Here is a 12,698-nt window from a genome sequence, read left to right as displayed (position 1 = left end):
ACATCAGACCCAGGCTCTTACCTATGCTTCTGATCCACTGGCTATAAACCTGACCCCTTCTTTGATTAATTTGCTACAGCAGCTCACAGAACTCAAGGAAACATTTTACTTACAGATCACCATTAATAAAAGGATATAACTTGGAAATAGTCAGGTGAAAGAGATGCCTATGGCAAGGGATGGGGAAAGGGCTCATAGTTTCCATGTTTTCTCTGAGTAGAAGGGCACCACTCTCCTAAAATCTCCATGTTCATCAACTGGAAACCCTCCGAAAGCCCTTCTTTTTGGATTTTTATGGGGGCTCATCACATAGGCATGATTGATTAAATTACTGGCCATTGGTGATTAATTCAACTTTGGAGAAGGTTGCGAGTGGAACTGAAAGTTTCAACCTTTTAATCACGTGGTGGTTCTCCTGGCAACCAGCCCCCACCCTAAGGCACTTTCCCAAAGTCATCTTATTAACATAACAAAAGACTTTAATTGCCGTCATCTTTTAGAAAATGCCGAGAGTTTTAGGAGCTCTGTGCTGGAAATGGAAGAGAGTTTTAGGAGCTCTGTGCTGGAAATGGAAGACCAAATATACATTTTTTATTATGAATCATAATATCACAGTTGTCCTTACTAGAAGAGAGGAAATGGAGCATAGACAGCCAGAATACTGCTACATAAGGGAACTTTCATGAAGGAAGGAGAATGTAATTTAGATCTTGGAAGTGTTGCTATCTATTGTGGGCTGGAAAGGGTTATGTCCACGGGTGAGCTAGAAGAGTCCTTTGCATTTCTTGTAAAGACATAACCAAGTCACAGGTATGAGAATTGCTTCTGGAAATATTATGATTGTGTGTGTGTGTTGGTGTGGTTGATGGAAAACCCAAAGTTTATTTTCTGCATCAAAGTCCAGAGATCTTCAGAGCAGGGAACAGGCCATGACTAGAAGTGGGACAGATTGCTGGTCCGCAGGACAAAGACCCTTTCAGAGTTTTATTTCTGAGTCTGAATGCCAATTAGTAGAGGGACATCTCTTAAGGGGAGAAAAGTCCTGTGCAGAAACTGGGCTTCAGAGAACCCTTTGGGGAAAAGATAGTTCTGAAAACAGTCTGCTCAACTGTCTCCTGGCCCCACCCTTTGGTGAACTCATACGTGGTTCCAGCACAAAGGAAAAAGTGGACAGAACAGGCAATTCCACATTTGGGAGTCTTAACCTGGGATCTGTGACTCCAGATTTTTATTTTTAATAGCAATAATCTTAATCTTTTAATAATACTAATTTTTTAATTGAGATACTATTCAATACTGTACAATTCACCTATTTTTAGCATATTTCAATATTCTCTACTGTAATGTTACAGAATTGCTCAACCATTGCTGTAATCAGTTTCAGAGCAATTTCATGATCCCCCCAACAATCCATACAGTTAATAGCTAATAGTCAATCCTCCCTTCCCTTCCTCCTTCTGACCCCTGGCTCTAAGCAACCATTAATCTTTTTGTTTCTAGAGATTTGCCTATTCTGGACATTTCATATACATGTATATGTATATACATATACATATGTATAGTATATTGTATAGTCTTTTTGTATACATGGTATACATTGTACATCATACATTGTATAGTCTTTTTGTCTTGCTTCAAGTTTTCAGGATTCATCCATATTGCAGAGGAATCAGTACTTCTTCATTTATAGCCAAATAATATTCCATTGTATGGGTATTCCACTTTTATTCATTGAGTTCTTTGAACATTTCAGTTCTTTCTGTTTTATGACTATTATGGTAATGCTACTATTGTCATGATGGATTTTAGACCTCCTGGAATATTGTGGTATATTTTTTCCAGTGGAGTTAGTTGATAGCATTTTGGCCTCTGTTTAGTTTTTCCAAAGCCCCAAGTCCTTATCAAGACCAGGGTTCTTACCTGTGCCCAGGCTGCTCTTCTGCAGGCTGATTGCTACTCAATCTTTGGATCTTGGCCCAAATGTAACCTTCCTGAGAAGTTAACTGGTGCACGTCCTCCTCACAGTACCCAGTGCTTTCCCTTGCTATCACGATTCTTTAATGTGTTCAGTGCTCTCCGTTAGTTGGTTAAGTTTCATGAGGACTGTGATCTGTTCTCTTCCTTGGGACACACAGAGTGCCTGCTACATGGTGGGCACTCAGTGAGTCGTGGAAGTAGTACCCAGTGCAGAATGAATCCTGATAAGAGCAGTATCCTTGCTCTGTTGCCTGAACATAGACTTTTGAACTGATGGGAGGAGGGTACCTCCTTATTGACGGGTGTTGACTGGTGTTAATACAAGAGTCAGGACCCCTGTGGCCAAGAGGGATGGTGTCAACACAGAGAACGAGAACTAGGGAGCATCAGGGACACAGGAGCCAGATGAAGAGGACTGCAATCCTCTCTGAGAGCAAGAAAGATTGCTGACGTGGATTAAATCTAGGGGACGTTGCCTTGTTGCTGATGTTGAGACCCTCTTTCTGAATTGTATCTATGGACTGACATGCCAATGTCATTGATTTATCGTCCCCTAATAATTGGAAAACCTTTGAAAATTTGGGCCTAGTTTGCCTAGTTTGATAGGCCTTGCCAAGGCAAGGAGGCAAGGAGGAATTATAAGGGTACCATAGTTTGAAAACAGAAAAGGAGGGGCGCCTGGGTGGCTCAGTGGGTTAAGCCTCTGCCTCAGTAAGCTAAGCATCTACCTTCAGCTCAGGTCATGATCTCAGGGTCCTGGGATCAAGCTCCACATCAGGCTCTCTGCTTTATTTATTTATAAATAAATAAAATCTTTGAAAAAAAAAAACAGAAAAGGAAGTTAATAATATTAATTTTGCTTGGCAGGGCTTCTTTGAAAATATTAAAATAATTACAGAGGCAAAACTTCCTTTTGAAGGATGTTCAGCCTGTATTAGGTATTGCCTAGAGGCATGTTAGGCTGTTGGCAGTCACACAAGTGAGTCTGTTCTACTTGCAACAGCACTCTGGAAGGTTCCGCAGGGATCTCAGAGAACTAAACACGTCTTCCAAAACATGAACTTCCAAAGTTCAGGAGCTGCTCAAGTTATGAATTAGGTGAAAACTCACCACTAGGTGACAGTCTGTCAGCAGAAATTGCTTTCTCATTTAATGACTTTTTCCCAGCTGGAAGTTTCTGGGAATATCCGTAAAAATAAAAATATTAGGTAATCTTTTCTGATCCCTATCCTCCTTTTCCAAAAAAACCTATGGAGCTGACATCTTTTAAACATCCTTCCGTAAATCTCTGCCTCAGTATTAAAATAATGAAAAAATGGTGAATGGAACCACAGGGTACATAACCTGCCATCCCTCACAGCCCCGAGCAGCAGCTCTTCCTGCCCACAGGTCCTGTCCCCGTGCTTTAATAAACCACCATTTTGCACCCCCCCCAAAAAAAATGATGAAAGGAAAATCACATAGAAATCAGACAAAGAAAATTCAGTCCCCCATAAACCAGTTCTTTGGGTTTTGGAGATAAATATGGCAACGAAAATAGCACACTCAGTGGTCTTGGGTTTTTGATAAGTAGAGGATGCTTAAATCTGGTTCCAGTTTAGTTTATAAGTATTTTTTCCTTCGTGAATATAACTCTGCTTCCTTTCAGCATTCGAAGTGAAGATGGAGCTCTTAGGAGAAATATATTTTATCTCATTTATGAAGAACTTTCATTTTATGTCCTTTTTGAGTAAAGGGAAGACTCCTGGAGCACATTCAGGGAGGGGAGGTAAGCGCAACTTGCAATTTCCTCTGCTCCCACCCAAGGCTTCAGTTCTCGGGAACAGCTGAGCTTAAGCACTAACAGTCTGGGCTCAGGGAAGTTTGGGCCCCTCCTGCCAGCTGGTAGCAGGGGGCGGGAGCTCAGATGGCTTCTGCAGGGGCTTGGGGGAAATTCTGTTGGTCCTGCCCCTCCACATTCCCTCTGCTGAGGCATCCGGGCGCTGCTATCTTGGACTGGCAGACTCCGCTTCCCAAGATATTTCTACTGTCCCCATCGACTGGGTTCTTCTGGGACTCCCTGAAACTTCCCATTAGTTATTCTAAAGTTTGTTGTTCTGTGCTCTGTTTCTCAGGTTAGGTATCTTCGTTACAGCTAAATTCTGTCAACTCCAAAAGAAATGCCTACCATCTATATTTGACCATACATTTAAAGGTGGGCCAACTAGGTTTAAAAAAAAAAAGGAAGAAAGAAAAGCAAAGTACAGAACAGTATTTATTCAATTCTTCCATTTGTATTAAAGGGGAAAAAAAAAGGTGTGTGTCCAGGCGTACCTGTATCTGTAGGTCTGTTATCTGGAAGGGTAACAGTGATATTCAAATATTTAACAGCGGGGGTCAGTGCTGCAGAAAGGGATGGCTGCTGGCTTTGGGTCTGGAAGCATGCTGCAGATTCTCATGTATCTTAGCTTTAACTCTTTAATGGCTGATTGAAATTCTTGGGGGGGGGCAGCGCTCAAGGGGCTTCCAGCAGCAACCTTTTGCCCATCTAGATCATCTTTAAGCAGTTAACAAAGTGCACTTATGCTAGTGGATGATGGCAGCTCTCAGCCTGTTCTCCTGGGAGTTTGGGGGAGGGGGATCAAGGGTGGGAGGGTCTTCTGTCTCAGTGTGCCCTTTAGTACGGTTTGGAATGTTTGGTTATTGTTGTTGTTGTTTGGATTCTATTCAATCATGGACTTGGAGATCGAATTTAATTTTGTTTGGCTCAGGGGATAAGTCTTATTTTTAGAATGTGGATCTGGACATTTCTGTCTAGTCATCCGACTCCAGTCTGCCTACAGACTCAGGGCTGCTCTCTCTAATGCCTTCTTGCAGGAAGCTCCCTGACCCGGAGCTCTGCCTACACCCCTCGGCTCCCCTGGCAGACCCCCTTACACCAGCACTCAGTCCCCACCGCAGGTCCTCAGCTTTGCTGTCTGAATCTCGTTTTGTTACTTACCCTGCGCCTTTGTCTGTCTACCTCACCAGACCTCAGTTCCATTACTAACTAGCACAGACATTGCCCCGCTTTTTCTTGAGACCAGAAAGTAAGTGGTTTTTTTGTGTCCACACAATTCTTGTGTCTGGAGAACCTGGACTTGCCTACGTTTTATCTCAGTATCAGCCCGCATGGTAATGGTCATTGTAACCATGGTAGTAACTCCCATTGCATTGGTTTGTGCCTCCACCTGCCATGTGCAGAACCAGCCCTGCCTGCAAGTCTTCCCTGGGGCTTTGTCTGGGAGGTAGGGTGCTTCTTGCCCTGGGCCCCCTTCCATCCTCTCCTATTCTGCTTTTGAGCTCCTTGCTGGTGTCCTCTGCCGTGAAGCCACTGGGGGGCAGTGTCTGGTCTCAGCCACAGCCACAGCCTCTCTAAGCCTAGGTTGCTCTCTCCTGGTGCCTAACGTGTGGAGAGGAGCCTTTTCTCTTCGGCTTGCCAAAGCAGCATGACCTATGTTCAGTGTCTCACTGAGCCCCCTCCCTCTTCATCTGGAGGATCTGCCTCCAAAGGGCTCAGGTATGAGTCAGTGGAGCCAAGGCAGGGAACCAAAGACAGAGACAAGGCATTTCTTCCTTTCCATCCCAAAGCTACCCTTCCTGCCCTCCTTTCTTTCACCCAAGGCTGCCACAAAACCGTGTTTAAACAGTGGCTTCCTTCAGTCTAATCAACTCCTAGCCAGGTTAACTGTTCCCTTAGATTTATAAAACAAAGTTGACCCCTTGGGGTGGGAACGGCTGGGCTCACTCAGGCTGGCAGCCTGGTCACACATGTTCTATTCACACTTACCTCACTGTGTGGTAATTTCCCACTGGCATGTCTGCTTCCCCCTTTGACTGCTGGCTCCTCCGGTATGAGCTCCTGACTGTGTGGGATTCATCTGTATGGCCAGCACCCAGTTCCTGCCTGTCATGGGGCAGACCTTGATCAATATTTTTTGAAGAATAATCAAACACAGTCATTTTGCAAAGATATGCAAAAGAAAACCTCTTCTCTTTACCAGAGGGACAACCAGGCAACACACACAGGGGAGCTATTCTTAAAAGGGACATCCCCTACCCTACAAAATAGCCTTTCAAGGCTCTCTGGGCTCCTTGGGTCCTCGGGCGAAGGCGGCACTTCTGGGAGAGGCTTGCGTTGGTCCTGTTTGGAGAGAATAGCATGTTGAACAACTGCTTGACTGGTTACATCGTATGGTGCACCTGCCAATTGAAAAAGCAAGGACAAAAACACGAGAGGGTACGGTATGGCAAAACATATTGATCGGAAAGGGAAAAGGCAGATGACATACAGGGACAGAACGTTTTATTTGTATCATCCCAAATTCAGAGAAACGTGGTTAACTCAGAGATCCAGTCACCTGAATGTTCTCAGCAGAGGTAAAAGTGACAGACTGAGGCATGAATCTGCTAATGCTGGATATTGGGTGTTTCCTCTCTTATTATTTACTAGAAGCAAGTCTGATGTCATGTGAAAGACTACTAAGTGTAATCGACCCTTTGACACAAGAAAAATAAATTGTGTAACTACCTGACTTTAGTCTCTGGGAAGCAAACCCATGAATCACAGCTGAAGCAGACACTCTTCAACTAGCGTGTGAGACTAATAGAGGCACTAATTACATTTATTGTAATAATAATGATATTTAACACTTACCTCAAGGTGGGGCATATGTTGAAATTAGAAAAAAAATAATATTCCAACAGGCTTATGGATACTCGGTGGCAGTATCCCAAATAATCAGTCATTGGAATCATTTTGGAGATGACGAACAAGGTTTTAATTGTAGGGAGAGGGATTAAACAATGTGTGGAAGGTCACACAGGTGGTAAGAAGTCTCTTGTTCTAAAGCATGACCTCTTTCTCTGCACAGCAGCACCTCCCTCCTTGGAGAATGTGACAGTGTAAAATCTTCAGATGAAAAACATGTGATTCTCATATGATTTGAAAAACAGTATTGTCTGGTCACATGGTTTGGTTTTCCTTGTTCTATGTACATGGAAAACCTTGGAAACTAAATGACTGGCTAGGTGACAAAGCCGGTGGTACTGAAGGGGAGTGGCGGGAATGACCAGAGCACGGGGCCTCCTGCCCCTCAGGGCCTTCCTTCTCCTGAGTTCTCTGTAGCTCCGCCTACTTAGAGCCCACCACAAAGTCAATCTACCCCTCTCCCAGCCCACCCACCTACCAGAGAAGCATGTAGCATTTGTCAAAAGTTCACTTTGTTGTTCCTAGGGCAGTGTTTGGAATGCTAGAGCAGCACCAGACAGGGCCCCTTGCCACCCTGGTGCTTGTAATCTAGGCGGAGAGACAAGGCAAAAATACGTGACACAATTACAGAATCTGACAGAATGTAATAAAGTGCTAAATTGTGTGGTACAGACAATTAGGGAACAAGACAGTATATAATAAAGTGCTAATTGTGTGGTACAGACAATAAGTATAATAGGAGTTCAGTGAAGGGATGGATGCGTGTGGGCTGTAGTCTTCAGGGAAGGCTTCTCATCATGTCAGGGCTGCCGTGTTTATCTGGTGCATGACGGGAAGCTGAATATGAAATAGAGGATGGATGAACAGCAGCATAACTGTGCTGTACTGTGGTATCTCTTCTCAGTCTGGATGAGGGCAGAAAGGGAGAGAATCCTTTGAGAGGTGGCATTCACCATTTGAAACAAAAATGAAATAGAGAAATATCTTATTTTCTCTATTAATTGTGTCACAGAAAATTTCCACAGAAACTTAAAATCATATTTTAAATTGAATGATGTTCTACATTGGACAAGGAGAGTTCTGTGTTTACAGAAATCATGTTGTAAATCCTTTTTGTTCATGAAGAGGACTTCTGCCTGACACATAATCACTCACTAGTTTATGCAAGACTCCTTAAAGGAGGTAGATAGATACTCTGGTAGACTAGTGGCGGACTGATAAACCATTTGAAGGTAACTCGGCACCGGGTACCTCAGACCTTGAAGATCTGCCCATTCTTCAGTCGACCAGTTTTACTGTGGGAATTTACCCTGACGAAGTAATCATGGCTGACTGCAGTAACTCTGCTACAAGGATTGTTATCATAGAGTTGAGAGAAACTGGGGAGAATCTAAATGCCCCCCCCCCGAAAAGAGGACTAAGACATAAATGAACATATTTATAAAAATGGAATGTATAGTCACTACAGTGTTACCATGCAAAACCATTGAATGTGGTAGGAAATGTTCACAATATGTAGATAAGTGAAAAAAGAAAATTCCACAACTCCTAGAGTATGATTCCATTTTGGTGAAACATATGTTTTATGCAGAGAAACATATCTCAGTGGTGAAGATATATATCACTTCCTCTTCTTTATGCTTTTGTGAAATTTCCAAATGTTTTCCAAGCTACATGGTTTACTCTGAAATAAAACATGTATTAAGATCCTGTGGTTCTCTGATTTGTTTTGGAGGTTTGGAGGGTCATAATTTGGATTGTCATCAACCATTGAGTTTCCTTACGGTGGGGTAGACCTGTCCTGGGAGGGTTCCTACAGACCTAGGAGGTAGAGGCAGAGGTAGAGATGGAGGTGGAGATAGGTTAGGGCCGCAGATCCCACGCAGCAAAGAATTTCTGGGCCAAGAGACCAGCTTCAGAAGCATTATTTCATTTTTCTACAAATAATAAATAATTCCTTGTATACCTTATTTGCATGAACTCACATCAAACTAGGCGATAATGAGAGGTATGCATACTCTTTAAGGCTTATACAACATGAATTTTTAGCAGCAGAGCCTGTCAGGGGACGGAAAGCTCAGGGCATGGATCAGAATACTAAAAAAAAAAAAGTTTAGATGTGCCAAAGCAGAGTTTCAAAAATTGTGGTGTTCTAAAAATGCTTATCTTGAGCAAATCAGTACCTTTAACCCAGAGAATACAAAAACAGGAAGTTAAATTTCATTTGAGATTATGTTAAAAGCCCAGATTTGAATATTTGGGTCCAGGCTAAATTAGGCCCTGCCTGGAAACCATGTGGGGGAGGTGGAATTGTTGAAAAACATCGGAAACTATCTGGGAAGGATTTTGGAATTTTTGGTCCAGGGGATTTTCCGTGTCTAAAGTGAAGACAAAATCTTCTCTTTCTATTCTGAGAATTTTATTTAGAACTGTGGTGAAAGGGGCCTTTCTCTGAAAGATTTCAGTACAAAGCGCTGTATTTTCTCATCCGATGACTTGGTGTCTTCCATTTTCTAGATTTTGACTAATTTAAGGTCTTAAAATATACATGTTTCAACCCCTTTTAGTTAATAATTTTCTATTTTTACCTTCCCATCTAGCTTTTCATCTTGTAGTTGGCCCAGTGAAAATAAAGGGCAGTAAAGTCAGAATTTCACCACCTTTCCTATGCCCCCCAAATAGAAGGGAAATCCTTGGATACTCAGGTTCTTGGGAAGCCAAACCTTAGCTAAAAATGGGACATGTTTGCTTCTCTTGGAGAATCCATGCTGTAGGAAAATTTCCTTTTGCCAAAATGGACTGTATCCCCAGAACTCAAGTTCCTGCACATTCCCTTGTCTTTGAGTTAATTTGGATGAATTAACCTCCGTGCTCCAGGCTTTCCGTTGGATGGCATAGTACAGTGCTCTTCTGAAATATCTGTGACAACTAGCAGCAGCCTGAGGTGACATGGACAAGACTTCCCTCCCTCTACTGCCACATAGAAAGCCTAGATAAAATGTGGCAGAAATGTCAAATATTTATATACAGCCACTCTTGAAAAAAGTAAGGGTAATAGTTTCATTCTTAGCAGGAAAAAGGAACTCAGCCAGTGTGATAACTGTAGCTAGTGTGGCTGGAGCTACAGGTAAGTCCTAGAATCTGCAGGCTCAGATATGGAGGCCATGTAGGGACAGGAGATGTGGCCCCAAGGCCAAGTTTAGGCAGGGCACTGTGACTAGGATTGTCAGATTTAGCATTTAAAAGTACAGGATGCAGGGGTGCCTGGATGGCTTAGTTGGTTAAGTGTCAGACTTTTGACTTTGACTCAGGTTGTGATCTCAGGGTTTTGAGATCAAGCCCTGCTTGCTGTCCCCATCCCACCCCCATAGGCACACTCTCTTTAAAAAAATAAAAGAAAGAAAGAAAAGTACAGATAATCAATGAACACTTTTAAGAAATGTATGTTCCAAAAGTTGAATGGGACATACGTGTACTAAAAATATGTTTGTCTAACATTCATATGTAACCAGGTGTTCTGCATTTTATCTGACAACTCCCTGGCAGAGTTCTGTCCATAAACCTGGAGGGCTGGGGTGGGGGTGGGGGTGTGCCTCATCCATGAAGGGATTGGGTAACTACCTGACTATAAATACCTTCTGGAAACATTCACAACTGTTGTAGGGAAGCAGAAAGGAAGCTTTCATTGATCTGGGGCTGTTGGTGGGAAAATGAAGTATCCCCCAGGCCTTACCATGAGTTGTTGTAGGACTCAAATTTATATAAGCTATGGGATATAGAAATCTCAGCCTGAGAAATTACCATAAAAAACTGGTCTAGGGGCGCCTGGGTGGCTCTGTGGGTTAAGCCGCTGCCTTCGGCTCAGGTCATGATCTCAGGGTCCTGGGATCGAGTCCCGCATCGGGCTCTCTGCTCAGCAGGGAGCCTGATTCCCTCTCTCTCTCTGCCTGCCTCTCTGCCTACTTGTGATCTCTCCTGTCAAATAAATAAATAAAATCTTAAAAAAAAAAACAAAAAACCTGGTCTAGGACCTTTGAAACCTTAGAATTTCACCAGACACAAACAAACTGCTGTGTTCGGGGTATTTCTACCCTTACCGCACAGGTATTCATTGGGATAACTAGTCCTGGTGAAGATGAAGTGATAGTAAAAAATTACAAACCAAATGAAGAAATGAATCATCCTGATGGGGAACCTGGAGATAAGCAGGAAAAGTTCGTTACCCCAAAACTGAGATAACCTAAAAAATCTGAAAGAGGTTATGATATAGGTGTCTTTTGAATGTCAAAGACATGAAGGAATGGACTGAAAGAACAGCTTATTATGAAAAAAGAGCAGGTTTATTTGAAAAAGAACCAAATCAGAAGTAAAGAATTAAAAATGTTTGCTGACATTAGAAATTCCAAGGGACCCATTCAATGCCACATTAGACTTCTGAAGTGAACGAGTGAACTATAAAAAAGAACTAAGACATTCATCTAGAATGCAGTATGTAGAAATAATGAGGGAGAAAAATAGGAATATGAATAAGAGAAATGGAGGTTAAACTGAGGTCACGTGTGCATATGTGCGTGTGCACACGCCCACCTACATACACACGCACACATGGAGGGACGCATAAGGAAAGGGAGTAGAGAGAACAGACATACAATTGCTAAGATATAATAGAAATTGCTTTAAAAAAAAGGACCCTAAAATATAGAGGCCTAAAGAAGGTAGAGATTTATTTCTCATATAACAGTCTAGATGCTGGTGAGCAGCTCCGTTATTTTAATCTGTGGCTTCTATTTCAGGATCCCACATGGTTTCTTTAGCTCTGGTCCTTGGGTCTGCATCCTAAACAGGGGTGGAGGCGGTGGGGTGGGGGGTACTGCAGGGAAGGGAAAAGAGTCATGTCTTGCCTGTGTCTTTTAAAAGGACTATCAAGAAGATGCACATAACACTTTTCCGAATACAGACCCATTAGGGAGGCAGGGAGAGGTTCTATGTTCCCAGAAAAAAGAAAAAAAAGTGGTAGTTCTTCTCCCAAAGGAAATCGGGAAGAGTGGATATTAGTGGACAGCTAGCAGTTCACCCAGCAGAGGTAAGGCAATGCTAGAAGTCATGAGGTGGAGTTTTCCAGAATTGATGAAAGATAAGGGTCCTAAGAGTGAAAACTATATCCCAAGCAAGGTAACTAAGAACAAATCTCACCATGGACCGCTATTGCTGACTATTAAAGAAAAATAAATAGATTAACCACTAGGAAAAAATAGATTAATCACAAACGAAGGCCAAGTAGATTGACAGTAAACTTTTTATCAGCCTCAACAGACACTAGAAAACAATGAAATAGTATCTTCAAAGTGTTAATGAAAAACAATGTTCAGCGTAGGAATCTGTATCCAACTGAACTGTCATTCAAGAATGAGGAAAAAATAAAGGCGTTTTCTGATAAATAATTTATAAATAGACACTTGCTGAAAGAGCTACAAAAGAATATATTTTTGTAAGATGGACGTTTACTACACAAGGAAATTGTGGGATGCAGGAAACAATTGGTGACCTCCTCCCTGTATAATATTCTTAAACTCAATGACGCTTAAAAACTCATCTCAAAATATAGAAAGCAAAAATATGGGAGGGTTATGAAGATGAGAGGAAAGCACATCAGGTCAGAAGATTGGGGTTGTGGCCTCTGCTATAACACTTTATTTTTCAGAACTTCAGGTAAGACTATATATTTCTATCATTTTAACCTCAAAAAAACCCCAGCAACAACTCAACTCTGATTCACTAGTTTTATGGTCTTGTGGTATAATCTTTCTGATTTAGAGGTGGGCTTTGGGATTTAATTTTTTTTTTAAAGATTTTATTTATTTATTTGACAGAGAGAAATCACAAGTAGATGGAGAGGCAGGCAGAGAGAGAGAGAGAGGGAAGCAGGCTCCCTGCCGAGCAGAGAGCCCGATGCGGGACTTGATCCCAGGACCCTGAGATCATGACCTGAGCC

Source organism: Mustela nigripes, chromosome 10 (assembly GCF_022355385.1).
Source record: "Mustela nigripes isolate SB6536 chromosome 10, MUSNIG.SB6536, whole genome shotgun sequence".
In the NCBI taxonomy this organism is placed as follows: Eukaryota; Metazoa; Chordata; class Mammalia; order Carnivora; family Mustelidae; genus Mustela; species Mustela nigripes.
Note: the sequence above shows the minus strand (reverse complement) of the source record.